Here is a 25,170-nt window from a genome sequence, read left to right on the forward strand (position 1 = left end):
AAACAGAGCAGTGAAATATTGTACTTAAAGTAAAATTATATTGCGACGACCAGCTAAAATCCGGCAGAAAACTTTGCATCGGACGATGCTTTTGAAGTTTTTGCGGGTGTACCGCAAGAGCGCTAGCGCTCCTGCCACTGCCACCCATATTTCCCTCATCTAAAAGTGAAAGTGAAAGTGAAAGTAAAGTGTAATTAGGTTTATTTTGTGTTGCGTCTGCAAATGAAATGCCTGGGCCTGGGCCTGGGCCGACAGGACGTTGCCAACAAAATAGCTAACGTAAGAGAGAGAGAGAGAGAGAGAGAGAGAGAGAGAGAGAGAGAGAGAGAGAGAGAGAGAGAGAGAGAGAGAGACGGCTTGTGGATGTAGTTAGGGCCGTAAGGTAGCCTTCATTATTGGCTCAAGCGTTGCGAAGCCGTAAAATTTAATAGACTTTTAACTACAATTTCAATGGCACATGCAAATCCACATTTCGGTCCATCAAATTGGTTTATGGCCAAACAATAAATACGAAATTAGTTGAGAGCTGTGAAAAGGACATCATGTCAGGGACCAGCACAACACTCTCAATTGCTTCCTAATAACAGATATTCAATAGATGTACTGATTGATATACATACATATACGTATATAGATAAATCTGTGTCTATTTCGGTCAACTCTATGTGGGCGGGCGGCTTGTTTCATCTAGTGTGCGCCGTGACATGGTTATATACCAAAGGCTTTACGTTAAATAATGCCAATGAAATGCTCTACGGCCGTATCGTGTCGACTGTCCGTCATCAGCCGTCAGCTGGCCGTGCAGTCCGATGACTGTTTGATTGCTTGTCGATTGTTATCTGGACATAAATAACTTAGCTGTCCCGTTACTTATATCAAAGATTATTAAAGGCAATGCAAAAATGCCGCCACCACCCAATGGAGCTGTGTGGAAAAGGCAAAAACAAAAGCAGACAAATCAAATCCCACTGCCCCAATCAGTGGACACATCCTAATCTCTCCATAAGCATTTGATGTGCCGCAAATAATTTGATTTGAATTCTGTTGTCCCAGTGGTTCGCATTGATTCGTCGTTAAACACTTATAGCCCCACACTCCTCCACTCCCCAACACCCCTGTTCAGTCCGCAGAGCAAACTATTCGAATATAGCTCAATTATCGAGCTCTTCCCTCTGACTGGACGATGAGACAAATAGAAATCCATGGCTCGATAGTAAAATATAAATCATGTTTATATTTATATCAGAGTTTGTTTGAATAATTTATGAAAGACTTGTCAATTTGCAGAGCTGACGCTTTTATTCTAATCGACCAAGGTCATAATTTGATAAGCGTATGAAAATTCAGCTGATTGACTGATTGACGGAATGAGTAATTAATCATATAATTAACTGAGAGTTGAGCGTGTCACGTCATCCAATTTAGCTTGACTGAGCACTTGGAATCTGCTGTGAAGGGCATCTATTGATTGATTGATTGATTGACTGATTGGTTGGTTGATTAGAGGAATTACGCGCTGAGTGCTGGAACTGCATCTGGCACGATGATGATGAAATCTATCTTGCTTGACTAAATATTTGATTGCTTGATTGATTGCTTCATGAATTGATTGATAGCTTGATTGATTGACTGGCAGCTCGATGATTGATTGTTTAATTGATGTACAAAATATTTGAATATGCCTTATTTATTTGATTATGCGTTTGATTAACTTATTTTTTGTCTATTTGTCTGCGTGATTGACGAACTGATTGATTGATCGGCTGATTCGTAGACAAAAGGGAGAGTTTTTCGACTGACGAATAAGTATGCATATGATGTCATAGGCCTATCTGCCTCTTTTAGCTATTGCAAACGTTAAATTTGTCTTGATTGACTGATTGGTTGACTAATATGAAAAACGTTAATATCGATCGAGATCGAATTTATCGATATCTTTTCTTAACTATGAAAATTCTGTAAAATTTTGTAGAGTTTATTCTTGAGTGAACAATGGAGAGTCTAGGTAGCTTCTGTAAATTTTCTAACTATGCTCAATGCACGATTCGAATGCCTCAAGTGAGCAAGGCAGGTTGAAATTTGCCCCATGAATCTACTTAAAGAAGCTTCATTACTTGCATTTACTTAATGTAAAGCTTTACCAAATTTAAATAGAGGCAGAGGAAGAAGTACAAGGGGCGGCGGGAAAAGCAGGAAAAGAAATACCAAAGCTAATTTTAGGTAGTTAAGTAATCTGTGCAAAAATTTCCAAATAATTACGAGGCGTATCGATGACAGCTTCAAATTAGGCCTCCAAAGCTATTTCCAATAAAAGCCGACTTTGCTGCTGGGCGAAAACAAAAATAAAAGCAAGAGCAGAGTAAATGATTGACTGACTGACTGACTGCCTGCCTGGCTGATTGACTGACTGAGGGACTACTTTAAGCAGCAGCAAACATTAGCATAAACCTGGGCTATCATTTCCAAGTACGTAAAGCAGCTACTCCTGCTGCTTCCACACGCTCCTCCTGCTGCTGAACCGTTTGCTGCTGCTCCCTGTTTTTACTGTTGTTGTGTCTAGAGTTTCGCTTGCTTTATTTTATTTTATTTTCTTTTTTTTTTTTTGGTTTTTGGTCTTATTTTTCGTTTTTTTTTTTTTATATTTATTTATTTTTTATTTTTTTTTTTTATATTTTATTCTCGCTTTTCTTTGCGTCTTTAGATGTGGCTGTGGCTGTGGGGAATAAGGTAAATATCAGCTGGCACGAGGACAACGTGGACTTTCGTCCTCGTCCGCGTCCTCGTCACACGTCCTCGCTAAATCACAGGTGTGCGCCAGCAACAACAACAACAACAGCAACAGCAACAAAAGGACGTGCGAAATATAAGCACACACACATACACACATAGAGAGAGAGACTCGCTTCTGCTCACTCACACACATTTATAATTACTCACTTGCACTCTCTCTCTCTCTCTTCCACACTTTCGTGCTATGTGGCGCTGGCAGCGCAGTCGCTGTGCTCCGCACGAAGTCGGCTTGGCTCTCTGCTAGCCTTGAAAGCTTTCAAGCCGAAGGCAAAAAGCTTGCGAAAGCTCGCGCTCCTTGCTGTTGCCGTTGCCTGTTATACGGCCGCAGCAGCTGCATTTGTCGGCTTCGATTCAGTTGTTGCTTCACTTCAGTTCCGTTCAGTTCACTCCAATGATTGAGCTGTGCCCAAAGCCAAAGTCAAAGCCAAACAAATTGTAAAATATTATTCCATTTTTTTTTTAACAAAGTGAAAAACAATAATTTTTATTTCTTATTATTTTGTTTGAGTGTGTGCAAAATATTTATAAAATTTACTAAATGTGTATTTTTTTCAATAAAAAACAAAAATCAAAACATAATGAGAAAACAGAAAACAAAATTTGAAAAGTGTTCGACTTGGGATTTTAGATAATATTATTGAATAATATTGTTGTGGTTTATTAGAGAGAGAGATGTGGAGAGATAGAAAGAGTGTGTGAGAGAGAGAGAGAGAGAAAGAGAGAGGGAGAAAGTGAGTGAGTGAGAGCAATAGTTTCATATTATTATTTACAAATTTTAAAAAATTGCTCAAACAAATGAATTCTTTTTACTATAAAAAATATTTAAAATGTAAACAGTTGAAAATGTGCATAGAATTTGTAAAGCTTAAATGTTATATGTTGCAAATATAACAGTATAACAAAATATATATATGTAAACAATGATTTCTACTTTGAAAAATTGTTTCAAAAATATATCAGATTTCAAATATTCAACATAATTGTGATGAATATATGACAAAAATATGTGTGAGGATCATTAGCACAGTTATTGAACTGTTATATGTAGCACAGCTGTTGGCCAAGCCATGCTATCTTATATGCTAGTGCAGCTAGTTTCTGATAACGGATATTCCAAGAACGGTTTTTCGCCAACTTTTTTCTGGAGAACTTATGTCAAAAGCTTTCTACACTGTTATTCGCTCTCTCTCACCGAGTGCTGCTCTCTCGCTCTGGCACTTTGTGGTCCTCTCTGTCTTGCCCATGGCGTTGCTATTGCGCTGCTCGTTTGAGCGGCGCTCGTGCTTGGCTGGCGGCTTGGTTCGGCAGCTGGCGCTTCGGCTCTGGCCGCTTCGGGTCGGTGCTCGGCCAGCGCCAGTTGCCAATGAACTGAAGCGTTTTGGGTATGCAAACTCATTTTAGCTTTTGAACTCATTCAGTTCAAATTTACCAGCGGATTTGTGCGGATTACAAAAGACACACAGAGGGACACAAACACACGCAAGACAAAGCACACAGACGCGCTCGTTCGCTAACACGGTAACAGACACGAACACACGCACACACACACACACAGACACATTGAGTGTTTAAAAAAATAAATAATTATTTGAAAATAATTTACAAAAATTTAAAAAAATAAAAACTACATTTTTTATAAAAAAAAAAATTAAAAAAAAATATTGAAGGCATTTCTATTTTATTTTGCAATTTATTTATTTTTATTTTTTTCAAAAAGTATTCATCGCGTTTGTTTACAGTTGTTTTTAGTTAAAGCTATTCGAAACTAATTAATGTAAGAGGATTTTTTTTGATAAATTCTTTTTTGGTGTACAGTGCGTATGTGTAATATTTGCCCCGAATTGGAATGCATGCCAATAAAAATATATATACAAGATATATATATATATAAATATAAAATACAAAAAAAATTTAACCAAAAATGTAATGAATGCATATGTTAAATACAATCCAAACGAAATTATAATCAAAGAGAAACGAAAAATAGACAACAGCCGCAACAATCAACAATCGACGACAACAACAACAGCAACAACAACAACAAGTTGAGAACAACAACAGCAACAGCAGCAGCAATCAAGCCAGGCAAGTCTTTTAAGTAAAAAGCCTAACTGAGCGGCGGCTAAGCTGCGTATGAGTAATCTACACACACACACACACGCACACCAGCACACATTACATACACTTCACACACACGCACACACACACACAGCATGCACAAACATCAATTTTATTCGTGTTGCCTTTTGCTTTTTATGTGGTTTATATGTGTGTGTGTGAGTGCGAGTGTGTGTGGGTGTGTGGGGGTGTCTGTGTGTGTGTGTGTGTCGCAATGTCTTCTCTACAGTCAGCCCAATCTTATACAGCCTTTCAAACTTGTGTTCATTTGTCTGTCTGGCACAAGTGCTGCATGTGCGAGTGTGTGTGTGTGTGTGCGAGTGTGTGTGTGTGTGTGTGTGTGTGTGTGTGTGTGTGTGTGTGTGTGTGTGTGTGTGTGTGTGTGTGTGTGTGTGTGTGTGTGTGTGTGTGTGTGTGCAAGTGTGTGTGTGTGTTTGCGTGTGTGCCTGTTTAGCCATTGTTGGGGTTAGCGCAAACAACAGAAATTAACAAAAGCAAAACACACACATGCACACATATTCGCACACACACACACACACACATACACACACACACACACACACTCGCGCACATACAGCTTAAGAAATTCAAGTCAAGTGTTGCGGCAAATGCTTAAGTTCCTAGCGCTATCTCTCGCTCTATCTATCTCTCTCTCTCTGTCTCTCTCACTCTCCATTACTGACATAGACGCTTAGGCTTATATATATAATATATAAATATGTGTATATATATATTTTTATATCAGCTCTCTTGGCAAATTGTTGCTATAGCTACTTAATGCCAGCTGCCAGTTCCTGGAAACAGTTTTTATGACCCAAACAACTTGTATGAAATGTTATCTAATATGTTATTGCATCTGTTTTAAATGTTATGTCAAAAATAACAAAAAACCACAATACAGAGCCCATTTAAATAAGCTCATTAATATTAAAAAAAAAAATAGATAAAAATAAATAAAAAATCTGTAATAATTCATAAAAAACTCAAAGTCCTACAAAGATGGCTCTTCCTCTCTCTCTCTCTCTCTCTCTCTTTCTCTCTCTCCTTCTTTCTCTCTCTCCCACTCCCACTCTCCTCTCGATCAGTTTTACAGCCTTTCATTCTATTCTGTATTTAAATTGTATTTTAAGCTCTTAAGCATTTAAATGGGCTTTATGCATATGCCCTGCTCCTGCTGCTGACAGCCAACACACAACAACAACAACAACAACAAATGACATTTTAATTATGAAAAACCTTACACACACGCACACACACACATGAGCATTCTCATACACTCTTTCTTATATAGAATTCTATCTCGTCCTTTCTCTCTCTCTCTTTCTCTCTCTCCCTGTCCATCTCTATTTGTCTTGTTCCATATGCGCTTACAACGTGAAAGGAGTATATTAGTTCTGTGGTCATCAAATTATCCAGCCAGCTGCCCACTCCTAGCTATTTCAGTCCAGCGGGCTATACTTGGGCAAACGTTTGGCTCATTGTTGTAGCTGGAATCTTAGAAGCTTAAAATTTTAGCTCATTAAGCTGCATAATGCTCGGATTAGGTCGACGTGCGCGCTGGGAGACATGACTAGTCAGGAAATAGTATATCTTTGGGAACATAAAGGCTTTATCTAGAAGCGTGCTAGACTTAAAGGTTGATAAACAATGTATTATTAGATATATGATAAAAAATGTATATCATGTATATAATACCAAATTTTTACTGTCAATCCATCAGTTCTTATATATAGGCATTGCTTAGATCTATAGTTTCTCGGTTCATATATACCCCATCTTGGGATTAAATAAAGGAACCATATCAAGATCTTATGGGGACTCGGTAAATCAAAGCCGAATTACATCTAACTCAGTTTAAATAAAGGAACCATATCCAGATCCTATGGGAGCTCGGTAAATTAAAGCCGAATCACATCTAGCTCAGTCTAACACTCTAAAGTCTCAATTGCAATTTGCACTTGTAGCGAAAAAGCTAAGCAAATTTAGAAATAGAAAAGTAAATGACCCATATATTAAGTATAATATGATATACCCAATAATATGACATATTTCGTTCGCATATTGAACAACGTCGTTTGGTTTTGCTTTCACTTTTTTTTCTGTTTTTTAACAGCTTTGCAGTCAGCTGTTGTGAGCTACAAAATGAATGAGAGAGCTTGGGGCAATTTAGCTAGTCGAGCATATGTTTTAGTCAACTGCAAATGGCTGAAAGTTGAGCCATGATAAATGAAGCGCGCATGCGAGGTGTCCTCGAACAGTAGCGCAAATTGTGCGAATGTGACTTTATAAGGTTTCGCTCTGATTTCTAACAACAAGTTCGGATATTTTGATTGCTCAGTTATGTTTCGACTTGAATGTAATTCGAGTCTTTTTCGAATATTGTTTACTACGTAAAATCGATATATGTATATAAAACTGTGTCAAGAGAATGTCCTGTTCGACTCTAAGTTGTTCGTCGAATCAAACCTGAAGAGATTTATGACGATTGAAGAGAATAAAGTTAAAATAGGCAACGAAACAGAAAAGGAAACTACTTTAAAGTGCACTGAATAGATTCAACAAAGTTTGTTAAGGAATTCAACGATTTCGCCATACTTGTTGAGCACACCTCGCATGAAATTTATGTATTTAGAAAGGAAATTTCGCACGCCTGCGAGTTTAGTTAAATGCGCTGCGCCTTAAAGTAGGCAGCAGAAAAAGAAATTGATATCATAAATGTACAGCTAGCTGCAGTCACAGTTGAATGAGTGTGTCTGTGTGTGTGTGTGTAGGTGTGAATGGGTGTGTGTGAGGGTGTGTGTGAGGGTGTGTGTGTGTGTGTAAAGCACACAATTCATCATTATACGCTTTTTGGGGTCAACGCGTTGGGTCAGAGACACAAGGATGATGATGACGACAAGAGTGGGACAGAGAGAGAGAGAGAGAGAGAGAGAGAGAGAGAGAGAGAGAGAGAGAGAGAGAGAGAGAGAGAGAGAGAGAGAGAGAGAGAGAGAGAGAGAGTGAGAGAGAAAGGGCGAGAGAGTGGGCGAGAGTGTGAGAGAGCCTTGGGCCAATACAGCAAGCCTTTTTTTGCTTTCTGCTTCTTCTTACTCGTCTGGTCGCATGTCATTTAATGTGCGCCTAAGTGAGGGCTATAAATTTTTTTATATGCATTTTAACGCATTTCAAGTTATGATTTTTACACGCACACACAGCCCACTCACACAAATATATATATATATATATACACGCATAGCACACTCTACGCGTAAAAGTTTCATTTATTTAATGTAGATGAAAATGCATTTGGTAGGAAATATGAATGGTCAGAGCAGCCATTGGCTGAGGCCAGTTCGGGAATCATGTTGGTCTATAGGGAAAGAGGATGTGAGAGAGAGAAAGAGAGAGAGAGAGAGAGAGAGAGAGAGAGAGAATGAGAGAGAGCGAGACAGAGAGAGTGTGTCAAGTACTAAATTCGAAAAAAAAAAGAAATTTTGATTACTTAATTTTTGGTATTTGTTTCAAAACGCATTAGAGACTCAGGAATGGAGAGAGATAACAACTTGGGGCTTATGAGCCCCTTTAGGTAGGTCAAAAATAAAGTAATTTATATCCATCTATACCTACTCATAGTGACATAGACGACATATTGTGGTTCCTTTTTCTACTTTTAGTTTCTGTAGAAATTTGTTTCCTTTTTGATTTCCAAATAGTCGATAGCATTTCCAAAGCTAGACAATATGCTGCAAGCTTTGCACCTTTGATGTCATTTCTGAGCACCTAAAGAGAATTCAGCTCTGAGCTCCAGCTCGCCCTTTCCGTTGCAAGCCAATATAAAGGTTTACATATAAACTTTATTCCTTTGAAGCATACGCTTTAATAGAGCTCATTTGCTTGATATCTGAAGCAACTCTGTCGCTACTACCTGTTGCCATCAATGAAGCTGTGCGCCATGTAAAATCAAAGTTCCTAGAAAACTAAGGAGGGTTTTGCTATGACTTTTAGCCAGAAGCTTGAGATTTAGCTAGAAAACGCATCTGAAATTCATTATCAAGCTCTGAGAATTGGCTTACGATAGATCATTAAAAAAAATATTCTTTAATCAAGTTCCTGTAGTAAAGTCTAAGCTTAGCCTCTATGTCAGCTACGTGGCTTAAGTTGTGGATAAATCTAAGAAATAGTAAATTTATGTCTTCATAAAGCTCCTTTATACAGCATATCTGAAATGTCTAGCTATTACGATATATAAAATATGGTTAAAATTTGATTCAAATAATTGATTTAGATCGATAAGAGGAAAGTGAAATGTGCTATCGAAAGCTAGGCAAAACTCTTACTCAAGACAGATGAACAGGCGAAGGATAGAAAGACGGACGAAACATCGACGTGGCTATATCAACAGTATATAAAGACTTTTGGAGTTCAAAATGTTATCGATTTATCGATAAGTCTCTCAAGTTTCTATTGCTGCCATATTTCAAGGAGAATCGATGGAAATTCGCACCGTTTCCATCGAAAATATTGTCAAATTCAATTTAGAATTCAAGGAAAAGCTTTAGATGTTTTCTTCAAATTGATTTTTCAATCAGCCATTTGGGGGGTCCAAGTGCCGTTGCTCCCTCATTAATTTGAATCGTAAATTGTGAAAAGCATTTCAACTATTGCGATAGTTGTTTGCCTTCATCTAGCTCACCTGACCCAGTCACACAGGTGTATTCCCTGGCCAAAGCGCACACACACACACACACACACATGGATAGAGAGCGGGTTATGGCTAAGGCGAGCTTCTTTGGCTAAGCTGTGCATCTTAAGTATATGCATATACATGTCCTGATGCCGTACTTTAGCACCTATAAATTTTTATGCATACATATTAAAATGGAGCTGGATACAAATGCCTGTCAACTGGCTGTAGCGCACATGTAGCGGGGTAGTTTGGGGCGCTGGGGAATGCGGTTTCAACGGTTTCAAGTGTGCTTCAAAATTCCACTTTACTACTGACCGTGCACCGTGCACCGCTCCCGCTCCCGCTCCTGCCTTCTCCAGTGAGTGTAGCAGCCATGTCAGCCAGTCGTAAAATTATGGAAATTTTCTCTTTTGGCCCTTTTTTTTTTGAGTGCTCGTTCATGAGAGCGAAAAAGGGTATATTCGTGCATCAAGTTGGGAACTTTGAAATTGAAAAACTGCTGGGATATGTCTATTATATCAGGAAGTTCCAGAGGTTGCCGTGAATGTAACTTTCAATTTTCTATTTTACTGAACAATGAGGTTAGCACTACCAAGTTCACAGAGATCTCATGTAAAACCTTCAATTTAGAAGGTCTAAGTACATGGAATATCCAGTATAGAGATAAATCTCTCTGGAATTACCAGCTTGATCTTGAGCCTAACTTAGTTAATCTTGAATTTTGAACGAGTATTACGCAGTCGACTACGCCCCTCTGACATTGCTTTACTTTAGTTTTTGCCCTCGTTCCTGGCTTCTTCAAGCCATTACGTGGTGTATCAACATTTCTATACATATTGCTCCTTTATCACCCAGATATTGGCCAAGTAGATAACAGGGATAGAAAGAGAAAGGTGATGGGGAAAGAGTCCAGAATCTATGTTATATTTTTTTCACACCTGTCCTAAAACTTTGTCTCAGGCACTCGGAAAACAAATGGCCAGCTGCCAATCAAATACGCCCACAATTCGGGCTTAATAACTGACTAACTTGCACTCAACTATCGCTACTTATATATAAATATACATATATATAAATGTGTGTGTGTGTAACTGTTAACAGTCGCTGACAGTTGCTCAACGTGGACATGACCCAAAGTCGACAGCTGTTAGCGTTGAGGGTGGGGTTGGGGGGGTAGAGGCTGGCTCAGTTGTGGGCGTGAGCGAGCGCATTGTCATCAACTTTCATCGTATCTCAATGCACGCCGCTGCCGCGCCCTTGCCACGCCCCCAGGCAGTCGCCTGTCAAGCGTGAATTTTTTGTATGCCATTGATAATACGGACAAAAGCAATCGGCAAAGATGATGACTGAAGCGAGAGTGAGCGAGAGAGGAAGAGAGCGAGAGAGAGAGAGAGAGCGTTAGTAGAGAGACATAGCATTTGGTAATTAACATTGGCTTTGAGCTTCATTGGTAAAATTAGTTTACGGTTGTTTATGATTTATTGCGTCCTCCATGTGGAGTTTGCTCAGCTTTTTGTGGCCTAGGGAGATCCAGGAGTAATCCAAGTAATTGAAATGACACAACTCTGGGTGGGGACTAAGCTTTAGCTAGAAGTAATTTTAAAATAAGAAAAAGAAGAAAAAGGTGATAAAAGCCGAGAAAAGGAAAGAAATGTAGAGAAAATGAAAAAAGTAGAGAGAGGAGAGATAGAGAGAGCATATCAAAAAGGAATAGATAGAGAGAGAGAGACTGAGAGATATGGATAAAGAGAGAGACTGAGAGATATGAACAGAGAAGGAGAGAGAGAGAGAGAGACTGAGATATATGGAGAGAGGGAGAGAAAGAGAGAGAGAGAGAAAATATCAACAACATATATTTAGGAGAAGCTAGAGGATACGGATAAATAAAGAGAAAACGTGAGGAAGAGAGAGGGAGATAGGGAGAGTGAGAGAGAGAGAGAGAGAGAGAGAGAGAGAGAGAGAGAAGAGAGATAGAGATAGAAAAAAGAGAGAGAGAGTGCGAGAACGAAATAGAGAGTTAGATAGATATGGAGAGGTTGTCGTAGAAACGCTGAGAATGAGAAAAAAAAAAAGATATACAGGAAGCAGAGAGATATGACAAATACAGATAGAGAGTAAGAAAGCGCGAGAAATGGAGAGTAAAAGATGAAATTGAGTGGAACTGTAGGAGAGAAAGACTAAAAAAGAGAGATAGGAACTAAGAAATAAGGAAGGAGTGACAGACGAAGAGAAAGAGAGAGAGCGAGCGAGAGAGAAATAGAAAGTGGGGGTTTTAAGATCTACTACCTCCACCTTCGCTTGGTCAGTCCATTCGTTTCCCCTCCCACCAGGTCCACTTTCCAGTTGGACAATCGCAATCATAACGCCTGAGCATACTTAAAAATATTTCTGTTCTCTCCCAGTTTGCTTTAAATCTCGCTTTTGTCCAGCTCAGTGCTCAGTCTATTTATATGCTCGCCATAAAATATTACTCCAACTGCTGCAACTGTCTGTGGGCGCCGCTTTGCATTGACAGCTAATTGGTTTAGCCGTCCTTGCGGTGGCTCGTGCCACCTATACCTAGGCTAGCTGTCCCGCTGTCCCGCCGTCCCGCTGTCCGGCTGCCCTGCATTGTCACATGATATTTATGTTTTGTTAAGCACAATTGAGTGCCAACATTTATCTGCATGCCAGCGAAATTGAAAGGTTCAACTTGAAATGCTTTTAGATATCATAAAAAACTTTTGTTCCTATCTTCGTTTTTTTTTTTTTTTTTGCGCAAGAAAACTTTTAGCATATGTGACAGTTATAGATGTGTGTGCTGCGCACATGTGTGTGTGTGTGCGTGTGTGTGTGTGTGTGTGAGTGAGTCAGGCAGTGACATAATTGCATGCATTTACTGACTTTCACATAGACAGAGACCCGCTTCAAGTTAATTATATGCACCGAAAAAAAAAAGAGAAAACGACAAAAGAGAACCCAAAGAAAAAAGCAAACATGAAAATGAGAAACAAGAAACGCAAAGAGGGTTCCCAGCGGCATGCAAATTTCATCAGAAACCGCACGTGTTTACATATATATGCATACATGTAGATATGTCTGTGTGTGTGCGTGTGTGTGTGTGTGTCAAGTGGAGGAAAAAATTGTAAGCCAAGCTTACATTAATTTGTTGATAAATTGCGCAAAAATAGGAAAATAGGTTAAAAGCACTTAACAGCTGTGCGACTTGTTGAAAAAAAAAAGACGACAAATGCTCACAGTAAGCCGAACGCGTAATACCCTGTTAATAGTCGAATGCCACACTAGATGACTCTTAGTAAAGTAGACTATGTTAACTATCGATTATTGAGTGCTCTAAAGAATTTTATATACATACATATGCAGCCTACATAGTAGTGTGCATACCCCATATGCTTATTGTCAAGTACGGTATTCAAAGAGCGCGATACTTGTGAATAAAATCCGAGAAATGTAGCACAAGGCGCTGCTTAAATACTACCCTGGTAAACTGTGGCCCGATGGTAAGCCTTTGTCTGTGTTGTAAGGACATATTGATATGTGCGAGTATTAAATACCCTGTACATACAGCTATTGCTTGATGTAATGTAAATGAGTTGGCGTACTGGAAATACAGTGAAATATGCTTCATATATATTAGGGCTGTCGAATATTTTTAAAATATCGTATCGATGATATTTTGGATTTTAAAATAATGTCAATATGATACTTGATATGAAACCTTAAAAATATCGATATATCATTAGTTTTCGATATTCTTTTAGTTCTTTTTTCCCACAATAAATTTATAATTTGTCCCAAAAATGAAGAGTGACCAGCTCAAATACATAAAAATATCGCAAAAAATATTCGATATTTTTGAAAAAAATATTCCGATATAAATGTATTTTTTGTTGGAAAGTATAACGATATATTGATATTTTGATATATTTTCAACAGCCTTAATATATATGTATATTCAGTTTCCTTTCCTCTCTCTCTCTCTCTCTCTCTCCCTCGCTCTGTTCCCTCTGTCCTCTCTCTCTCTCCCTCTATCTGTTCCTTCTGTCCTCTCTCTCTTTCTCTCTCTCTCGCTCTCTCTCTCTCTCCCTCTCACACTTGTTTACTCTTATTATGTATCTCGCTTGAACCAAAGATAACTTCGGGTTGCTCGACTTAAACACATTCTATGTAAATTGCTAAAATTTCTTAAATACTACACCCAAAAGTGACTTTAAGCTAACTGAACGACCAGCAGATACCCTATACTCTTGACTCTACCAAGTCTTAGCTCTACGAATAGTTTTATTCAATAAGATTTGCATTTAACTTGACAAAAATGCAGCAAAATTATTCTTATACACATATACACATATACATACACATATACATATATTTTCGTTGAGGCTATGTGTGCAGTTGTTGTTGGTGTGTTTTTTTTTTTTAATGCGCGCGAAATTAGCAAAATAATAAAAATGGCGCAAAACAAGGTCGCGCATAAATAATGAGAAAAGAGCTGCTCCACTGCTCGGTGCTCGGTGCTCGGTGCTCGCTGCTCGCTTTTGGTGGGTCGATTGGAGCACTGTTTGTGCACCTCTATGACGTTGCCGAGATGTGCTCGAATAGGGGCTTGCCACGGCGAGCTGCAGAGTGGCCAAGGGGTTGAGAGAGAGAGAGAGAGAGAGAGAGGGAAGGGGGAACTGTGGGAGGCCTGTGCAAAGAGTTTTCCCTCATTGTTTGCGCGTATGTGTGTCAATTGTAGATTAGGCGTTCAGTTTGTTTTCCTTTTGTGTGTGAGTGTGTGCGTGTGTGTGTGTGTGGGGCCAAGTTATGCGCCAATTAACTGCCAAGGCGCCATTGTTTGTTAGACAGGGGGAGATGAATAAAAAAAAAACCAAAAATAAAAAAAAAAACAATTTGGCCGCACAACAATGCGAATTCGTTTTGCAATGATGAGCAACAAAAAGAAGAAGAAGAAGACGTATAAAACGAATATGTAGAGAAACTGATAAGAACAGCACAATATTTGTATATGAAATATGACTCCAAGAGCTATATATATATGTAGATATTTATGTATGTCTATGTGTCATATATATAAATCGAAACTGAAGACTTGGTTGAACAGCGAGCAAATAGGCGCAAATGAGGGCGTATTCAGTTTACGTATGGAGTTTCTCTAGATTCCAGATAACTCTAAAACGACTTTGTGCGAATATCGATACTTATCGATAGCAAATTCGTAAGGTATGTAGCTCTTAGGCGACTAGTTTCCCATGAATTATCGAAATTCCATTGCTGATGCTCTAAAATTGTAACTAATGCCAGAAAAATCTACTTTTTATGAAATTCTTTTCATACGGCAGTTCTTGAATATCTGATATGATATATCTTCTTTAAAAATATGCACAAAAATATCGAATGGTCTACAATTTAAAGACATTCAAAATTATTTAGTATGTGGCCTGAGCATACAAACACACAAAGATCTTATATATGCCCACTACGTCCTCCAATGACTAGCATGCAGTGCGATAGAAATAGACAAGTGGCCAATGTGTGGACTCTAAAAATAGGCGGATGAACTATGACCCTGACCCACAGCAATAAGAATATGTAAGAGACGTACGCTGAGCCTTCGGATAGGATAAGAATAATCAATAGAGCAACACGGATTCCTACAAACTCTTGAATTTATGCATGAGTCAGGGGATAAAACCCAAACTGAGAAGAATAAAGATCAATACTAAACTGAATAACTGGGCAGTCAAATCTATGCGCTGGAGCCTGACAGAAATGTTGCTAGAGTCTTAGAGTCAAGACCAGATGGAAATAGTTTTTAGTAGGGCTGTCAAATATTTTTAATTTGAAAATTTTTGAAAAAAAAATGATATTCTGATAAGCAACCTTAAAAATATCGATATAATATTTTTCGATTTTTTTAAATAATTTTTTTGCAAAATAAATTTTGTTAAATTTATTCACTTATATAAATACATAAGAAATATCGCAAAAAATATACGATATTTGGGCAAAACAATATTTCGATATAAATATATTTTTTGTTGAAGAATATATCGTTATATTGATATTTTTTCAGCAACCTAAGCCTATGGCTGTGCACTCCCGATTCCTGCTTGGAGTGAATCTCACTTATTCTCCCGCTTTTAACGCTTAATGCGCAAATGTTATTAGCACTAAGAATGCACGCTAATGCAAGTATATATATAATATATATGTATGCGTATTTATATTTATTATATATGTATAGATGCGTATATATAAATGCTTGCAGGCACTTAGCTGGCGTCGCTAAGTACACAAACGCCATTTGCCGTCGCAGCAAGTCTTCATTATTAAAATAAAATATAAAAAAATATATACATATTTATGTGTATATATGTGTATACTTAAATTTGTATATATAAGCAGATACACGAAATATATATAGAGGAATTAACATTGCTCTGGGGCTAGGGAAATGCGGCTAATTATGTTGCTGGTCGGTTGACCAAAGAGCAACAGCAGCAACACCAACACCAACACCAACACCAACGCCAACACCAGCAACAGCTCTCGGCATCCTCCTAACTGCGCAGTTGGGAAATCAGTATTAAAAATAGAACTGAAATGCTTAAAAAGAAGCAACAAAATAAGTATGTAGTTAGCTCTCAAGCTTAACAGCAGCTTAATAGTTGTAGAGCAAACGGAGAAGCAGAACTTTTGCATTTACCAATAAATGGAAAATTGCTTAGTGCGAAATGCAAAGTGCAATGGGATTAAGTGCGAATGCAAACATTGATTTGCCTGAGAGAAATTTATAAATACCAAATAAATATAATATAAATAAATACATTTTTATAATGGAACAGAGCAAAATGGTAAGCAAATGGGGTACAAATCATCCCAGATAACCATGCTAGATTAAATATTTCAAATTTTTGACAACATTTAAGCCGCTTTAACTTGCAATCATAGTAAAAGGACTTGAAGCTCTTATGAATAAATTACACAAGGAAAATGACAAAATAAGTTTAGGAAACATGAATATAATGCAAACTTGGGTCAAGCTTAAAACAAAAGTTTTTCGCCCTTGGCAAGTTTATTGAAAACCGTCAGATATATGTATATGGAAGGGTCGTCCATTAAGATAATGATAAAATGCTTGAGCGGCTGTTTAAGTTATCGATAAAATTTAGGAATGGAAAAATCTGGGAATGATTGGCCCATGAAAAGTTTCAGTTCGGTCAAATGCCTAGAACAAAATTTGGAGAATAATAGAATTTTCTTATATAGTCAAAGAGAGATGAAACAAATTTTTAATCGATGACAAGACGGAAAAAGAAGTTATCGAATTTTGGTCTATTTCAAGTTCCTAGCTCTTGTAGGTACTGGTATATGTAGACCCCTAATAGACAGTGCTAAATGAACTCAACTGTTCGCCCTGATTAAGATTATATATACTCTTTGGGGACTGCCACGCCTCCTTAACAAAACCATCATGCCGTGATTTCTCATTTTCCACGGGTTTAGGGTATAAAGTGCCATGGCTATAGCTTCCATATACCATAAAAAACATAAATTAATTAGATTAATATTTATTTGCTTGGCACACACATCAAGGTAGAGCAGCTGATATGATATTTCGTTTGGAAATTTGTGCAAATATTTAAAATGAACTTGTCGAAGAGACATTTGGAGGAGTATATACTATTTATATAAATATATGTATATGCTCCACAGGTATACACACACACACACACACACACACACACACATACATATATACTAAAAGCAAAGGCAAAAGGAAACAGACGACAAGAGATACAAAATGAACAACAAGCTCTATGTGTGTGTGTGTGTGTGTGTGTGTGTGTCAACAGCTGTGAATGGCAGCCATGTTGCAGTTGCCATTTTGTAAATATGCGCAGAAAAACGCGTCAAATGCAAATGTTAAAAAACCGCATTTTCATTTGCTAGCTGTCAGCGTTCGCAGTACACGTAATCTGATCTCTGTGGGCGTGCCACACACACACACAGAGAGAGTGAGAGAGAGAGAGAGGTAGCAGTGCTTAGTTTGTGTATAAGATGTGTGCATTAGCTGTGGCATTGTCTCTATGCGTAGCAGAAATTTCTTTGCACTAGGCTTGGCTCGGATCGGCTCACCTACGACTGCGACGGCGACGGCGACTGCGACAGCGACTGCGACTGCGGATGTAAATCCAATATATAAAATATAAGAAAGGCTGGCTATTATATGCGTATTATAAGCCGACAAGACACGACGACTTATAAACAAGCACAAACAGATGCGCAGACATGATAAAGCTCCAGCCCTGTCCACCCCCAGCTCAACCCGTAACTCTACCAGAGGCAACAACTCTATGGCTACAGAGCTAGAGCTGATGTCTATGAAAATGTAGGTGTAGATTTTTCTTAGCTGATTTCTTATGCACAGCTGCACAAGAAGTGCATTAAAATCGCATTCAATGCAGACTCAAATGCGTACACACACACACGCACATAAATACCTATGCACACACACACACACATAGATGAAAGTTGAGAGCCTTTGGCAAGGACGTAGCTACCTCAATTATTTAAACACATTGGCCGCATGGCAATGCCAACACTCTAGAAATAGTTAAATTGAAAACTCAGAGTGCGGAAGTAGGATAGAGATAGAGAGTGAGATGGATGTAGTGAGAGAGAGGGAGAGAGGAATAGACAGTGTGTGACAGTGAGTTAGATGAATGCAAAACACATAAAGGCATTTTGCTGTAATACGTTAATTTGGATTTTGGCCTAGGCTAAAAGATCCAGCAATAGCCCATTTTAATTACAGTGTAATTTGAGAATCACAGAGAGCGGCTCAGTTTGCAGAGAGTTGTCTACAAAACTAACTGAATGCCTAACCACATAGATTAGTTTGGCTATAATTTACTTTGCTTTGATTAGAGCTAAATGTGAGAATCGACGAGAGAGGCTCAGATTGCATAATTGCCATGCTGCATATGGGCAGGAGAGTGGTGGAGAGAGGCAAAGCGTGAGCAGCAGTTCTAATTGAAAGCCAAAATTCACATAAATGAATGAAGTTAGCTGAAATTGAAATTTATCGAGCGCATCGAATGAGAGAATGCGTGCCTTGAAATGGATAAATTAATAGATATGGTATACTAAACCGAAACAACAACTCTAGTCTACTTGTGGGGATCTCGACTTTAGTGTACTCTATTAATCTACATCTATATCTCTACATGTATCCAAGACATACCTAAATTTTACCTCATCTATCTTTAGTTAGCTATGAACAGAAGAAGTTTCTATATAGAGTGAAATCTACTTATTTGCTGACGTATTTTAAAGCGTAACTCTTGTAATTTATTTGCAGGTAATTGACTCTAGTATACCACAAAATTCCTTCATACGCCGTTGCAATGTAAACGCGGTAAGTGCTGTGAAAACAAATTAAGTAAATAGCTTGGCTAGAAAACGTGCCACAGACGCACATCGATTCTGCTCCAGCTGGATAATTGACTTAACTATTTCAATTTACACGAAAACTGAAATGAAATTTACAGTTAAGCAACTATTTGGTTAGTGTTAGCGATTAGCTCTTAATGCGAATTCCAGCCCAGAGTTGACTCCAATCCGAGGCTTACTTCTTGATTTTCCCGATAAAAGGAAGCGCAAATTGTGCCAAATCATCTGCAATGCATACGAATTCCTCAGAGCCTCTTCATTAACACCAATCGAGCTGCTAGAACTTCTTGTCGCCCCCCAAGGCTCTCTATAGGAATTTGTCTACATATTGAACTCGTTTCGCCATGTGTAACTGGCGTTGACCTATAAAGCTTATATGCGTGTGTGTGTGTGTGCGTTAATGCGTGTGCCTGTGTGTTTGTTGGCCAGTTAAAGCACTCTTTGACCAAGTGAAATGAAGGCTCAGCCAACAACATCAATTAACCCCGTCAAGGCATTTTCACACATCGCTTGCCTTTGCTCCTTCTTTTCCTTTTCGAATGTACAGTGGGATGGAAGCACATAAGTGTATACAAAATCTTAGAGTAGTTCAGAAGTTCAGAAGTCAAATCAATCATACCAATCTCAGTCAGTCTCAGTCTCAGTCTCAGTCTCAGTCTCAGTCTCAGTCTCAGTCTCAGTCTCAGTCTCAGTCTCAGTCTCAGTCTCAGTCTCAGTCTCAGTCTCAGTCTCAGTCTCAGTCTCAGTCTCAGTCTCAGTCTCAGTCTCAGTCTCAGTCTCAGTCTCAGTCTCAGTCTCAGTCTCAGTCTCAGTCTCAGTCTCAGTCTCAGTCTCAGTCTCAGTCTCAGTCTCAGTCTTAGTCTCCTCAGTCTGTCTCAATGTTTCTCCGCCTGTTTTCTACTCGTCCCTCCAACTGTGAGTCCATGGGTGTCCGTTCTTCATCTTGGGCAAATAAACAATCAATGTTCATTATTTATTTACGTCTGTTTACGTTAGTATTTCACGTTTCTTTTCCCTCGCTCCTCTTCCTTTCACGCTATTACGCACGACCATTTGCCTTTGGGCTAATGAAATTTCCTCCACGGATTGCTTACCATTACAGACTGTAACTTCCCTTGGCCGACTGCCTTTCAGCGGCCTGACAAGTGGGTTGAGCCTGCAACTTAATGAAAATAGCACACACACAAATCCAATTGATTAACCAAATTCGTTATATAGTAATGGAAGATATTGAAAACTCAGCCCTATTGCCCGCCTCTACCGCGCTCATAATGCACTACCTTAGGATTCATTTCAATTGCATATTGAATATATGTAATGCCAATTATTCAGTGAGTTTGGAGAGGTGTGTGTGAACGGTCGAATGATATATCTAAGAAAAAATATTATGCAAAGATAAGTGAGATATAAAATAAATCTGGGGAAAGACTAGATGTAATCAAGTTTATATAGATGGTTTATAGAAAAATATTTCAATTTTTACGAGTATTAGTACTTGGCATAACAGATCCGTATATCTTATATCACCTATACTGAGATAATGCAGAGCAGAAGGGAAGCACAGAAAATCAAGTGGGTAATGCACGACTGGGTGATGCCCTGTAGAGATCTTCATACTAGCGCCTTGGCTCGTCCTTCTAATCAAGTAAACATATTTAGTTTATAGAGTCTCTATCCTAAATTTTCACTAGCCTATCATGCCCTGATATACAGTACCTGTAAGCTGAGAGGACAACCTCAACTGCTTAGCATACATTAAAAACTAATTAGTCAACAAAATCAATTTAATTCGGAGTTACTTTTGATAGCAAAGTTTACTTAATTGAAATCGATTTTTAGAATAAATAAAATAGATGAACTGAATTGCATTGAAATGAGTGAACTCAGTTCGAGTTACATATGGCAGAATGTAATCGAATCTGGAAAGTGCAAAGCTCTTAGTCAAGCTATAAAATTTCAATTGAATTACGCACACACACACACACACACATACACACTGATACACTGACACGCAGAGAGTGGTCAATTTAAGCTGTTAATTTCATAATAATAATAAATAAAATAATACAATTTAAAACACAATGGTGCTCCACATGGTTGAATTGTATTCGCAGCACAAATTGCATTCTTTTTCCTTTTGATGGTCGACGATTTGATTTATAAAATATATAGCTATGTATATAAAATTATTATATATATATATATATATATGTATATTATATGTATACATGTTATGATAAAGCTGCGCTCTATGCGTGTCATCGCCCAATTAGTTTTAACACAGACAATGCCACGCAAATAGAAACTTAAACAAACAAACAAATGGCGATATATGGAAGCACTTACTGTGGAATACCCTTAATTTAAAAGAGTTATATTAACTGCCAGTCCATTGAATCAATGCGTACAGCTTTGGTTTGGTTTTAGATATTAGAATTTATCAGAAAGAAGCTTTGAGGATTTGGGGGGTATGCTTATTAATGTCCAAAGTAAATCAGATCTAATTTGATTTTTTTTTTTAATTGTTCAGCTCTTATTTAATCTATCTATCTTTGCTGTAATTAAGGTAAATTAAATCTTGAAAAGAAAACCTTACTCTGATTCAATCTATTCATAAGGAAATGTAGAGAAAAGGGAATACCCTTAACTTCTTATCGACTAGTTTAATGCAATTCTATTGCATTATGTCTAAACATAAAAATCAAATATTTTCGATATGTACATTTAGTTCTTACTATGAACTTGACTTCAAGCAGCTTCTAGTTCTTTTTAATCAATATCGATATATATCGATAGTGTATATCGGAGCTTCGTCTGCTTGGGAATTAAACAAATAGACAAATACCTTTTAGTTGGCAAATTACTTTTTTGTTCAATTGAGTGATCAGCTAATATACCCCATGTGCAGCAGTTTATATTTCGAGAGCATTTGGTAAAGCTATTTAAAACGCACTTTGCCATGTCATATTTATGCCATATTTATAATACCAACACAGATATGTCACATAGATGTATATACACAATTTATATATATGCAAATGACGGACTATAATTGCATTTGCTTCCACGCATGCCTGTCTCTCTCCATCTCTCTCTCTCTCTTACTCCCCCTGACTCTCTCTCTCTCTCTCTCTCTCTCTCTCTCTCTCTCTCTCTCTCTCTCTATCTGTCTGTGTGTATTTTACGGTTCAATTAATGCCTTTTTAATAGCGAATGTCGCCAAAATAAAAAAAAAAAAGCTTTATGGACGCATATTATTTGCCTCTTCTGTTGGCTGGGCTCATTTTTCATTTATTGTCCTAATTGCATTTGCGATTTGCGTAATCTAAGCAAAATAATATGCCAAAAATTTAATGAACTCAAATAGATATTTAATTACCAACTTTTTGCTCGAAGCAAACTATTGCGGCTGTGCTAACCGCACTCAGTTATGATCGATGCATAGATAATCTGTCGGGTTTGAAGATCTCCCAGCGATTGTAGACAAAACTCTGAAGGGGACTTTTGGAGAGACTTAAGACTGAAGATTTTCTTTCAGTCTGAAATAAAAAATCGGCTTGAAAGATATCACTATACATATATAATCTTGTAATCTATCATCCACTGCCGTTACAGTTGATCTTCACCTTAGATCCCAGTCAATCACTATAAAATATTCAAACTAAGATCTTAAGCTCCTTCGTTAGCTGTCTCCAATTAGGTCCACATCTATGACTGCTAAGTTTTCTCGTTTTATTCTACACTCGCTGTAAAAAAAGCAATTATGCAACACTTAAGCCAAGTATTGGGTAACACACCGTTTTTTATCTAATTGCATAGTAACGGAAACATTTTTCTGTCAACTTCTTTTTTGCCTTCTGCTTCATGTTATTGTTTTCCTTTTGGGAGCTAGTTAAAAGCTGATAACTTGCTGTCTAAGTTGATTGATTAGTCGAGTTAAGCTTGATAAAACAGATTTGTATAGAACGCTAGCAACAGCAGCAGCAGCAGCAGCAGCACTCGAAGCAACAGCAAAAGTAAACGGGCAACCGAGCGAGCGACCGAATGCATCATTTATGATTAGCTTCTGGCCTTTGCCGACTACTTTTTTTATAGCACACGCACACAGACAGCCAGTGGAAGGAATTGTAGATGATTTTTATGCTCAGTGCATCGAGTGAGAAGAAGAGTATATTGGTTGAGATAGAGCAACTCGTTTAGATTTCATGCCTTTGATAGTTTTCTAGAGAAATATAATCATTCCAGATGATAGTTTAACGGAGGACAATAGAGATAGAAATAGATAGGTATAGAAATATCTACAAACAAATAGAGAAATTGATCGATCGATAAATTTAGATATCGATAGTTCGATATATTTAATAGATAGCTGCTTCTTAAACAGATCCCGTCTCAGAGCTACAAAAGTCTTCCAAAATTGTAGCACTCTTTCCAGTACCGACAGGATCAGTGTTTAGTCTTAGTTCTATGAGAACTTCATATCTATCTGCATTATTTTTAACATATATGAGCGAGTATTATGCAGCCAATCACGCCCAACGGCTAGTTTATTACTTGTTTCTATTTGATTTCGTCTTTTTTTTTCACGAATTGTTGCCCTTTTGTTAGATGGCTTCAGCTTACACATACACTAGCACACATACTCACACATGGAGCTTGTGTCGTGTATCCTTTGGCCCATTGCTGTTCCTGTTCCTGGCTTTGCTTTTGCGTTCAGCACTCGTTTAAGCCGCAATGCAAATTGACTTGTTTCCGTTACTTTTTCCCATTTTCTTCAACTTTTTTTTCTGTTACCTGTTCTCCTCTGTCTGCCTCTGTCCCTGTCTCTCTTTCAATTTCTTATGTGCATGGCATAAAAAACGAATCACTTTCACCGTTCGCTACGTTCGTGGGGGTCTTCGATGGTGTCCTTCTTGAAAATTGTTTCGATATTTGGTCTCTGCATTTCGCTCTCTGCTCTTTGCTCTGTGCCCTCTACACGCCTGCATAATCAATCTGTTAAGCATGAGCCTGGGCTAGCTTACCAAAGAAATGTCCAATAGGATGATAAGTTGAAAGTTGTCTATGTGCAAATAGAGACAAGAGCTGAAATGCTGCTTGCAAAGTGCCTGGTAAAGTTCCTGGTAAAAACAAAATATCGTTCTAAATTATGCCTTTCACTTGACTCAATCTTCATGTTAAATTTACCATCTGCTTCAGTTAATTGTAGACGGTAACTGTAAATGATCTTAAAGCTAAATACAATCTGCATGTCAAGTGTACGGGGCTGCGTTTTCATAGGGTATTTCCCCGTCGCTGTGCACCTGTTCGTCTGACTGCCTTTGGTTTTGCTTTTTGCCCTCCACTTTTTGCCATTTGGTTTAAGTTTGCAATTTTAAGCTTATTCCTGCGCCTTTTGTGCGCTGCTCTGGCGTCGCCAACTTTTCCCCAACTACCGCCTGTCGACACCCCCCATTTAGTTAGTATATCTGGCACCGTCGCCTTCCAGCTTACACCGCAGCTGTGCTTAAATATTGCTCGATTTTGAGATTTATGCGTTGTCCTGGCAACGCTCCGACTCCTTAGTCCTTCGAGCCACACAGCGAGCCCACACACCTACAACCGCAGTCAGAGTCACAGTCACCATCGCAGTCGCAGTCGCAGTTCGAGTTAGAGTCGCAGTCTTGTCTCTTATAAAGATTTATTATTGTTTCACTCTAATTACAATATAGCATTTTGCCATTTTGCCATTTTGCCGTTCTGCCCCGACGCCGACTGCAATCGCAGTGCTGCGCACTCAGAAATTGAATTTAAATGACTTTTTAATTTTCCTCCTCCATTTTCTCCTGCTGCTCACTCGATTAATTCCTTGAAATTGCATTGCATCGAGGCCGTTTGTTAGCTTTTCGCCCTGTCTTTAATAAACCCCCTCAAAAATATTACCCAACGAAATGAATGAATAGGAATTACTCTAATTCCTCAAATTGGGTGGAAAAATCGGAATCATTTTATTGATTATTCTCCCGATAAAAAATCTATCGGTTGAGTTATCGAAAAAATATGGCAAACTCGTACAGTGTATGGTATACGTGAGTATGCATTTTAGCTCTCTAGCTCTTTTATCTTCTGAGATCGGCTTGCTCATGCGGACTCAGCTC

At 38.2% G+C, this 25,170-nt stretch overlaps 2 protein-coding genes across 2 annotated transcripts in view; one reads left to right on the forward strand and one right to left on the reverse strand.

The window, feature by feature from the left end:
• Nucleotides 1-25,170, reverse strand: part of fne (ELAV like RNA binding protein found in neurons) — a 158,150-nt gene that overhangs the window by 106,689 nt on the left and 26,291 nt on the right. The gene's annotated exons all lie outside the window — the stretch shown is intronic.
• Pde9 (phosphodiesterase 9) overlaps nucleotides 1-25,170 on the forward strand; it is a 137,946-nt gene that overhangs the window by 1,772 nt on the left and 111,004 nt on the right. Inside the window, exon 2 of the mRNA XM_089263523.1 lies at nucleotides 18,942-18,998. The gene's annotated coding sequence lies outside the window, so the exon portion shown is untranslated. The remainder of the gene's footprint in view (nucleotides 1-18,941; nucleotides 18,999-25,170) is intronic.

Source organism: Drosophila navojoa, chromosome X (assembly GCF_054131105.1).
Source record: "Drosophila navojoa isolate 15081-1374.11 chromosome X, UAZ_NAV_1.0, whole genome shotgun sequence".
In the NCBI taxonomy this organism is placed as follows: Eukaryota; Metazoa; Arthropoda; class Insecta; order Diptera; family Drosophilidae; genus Drosophila; species Drosophila navojoa.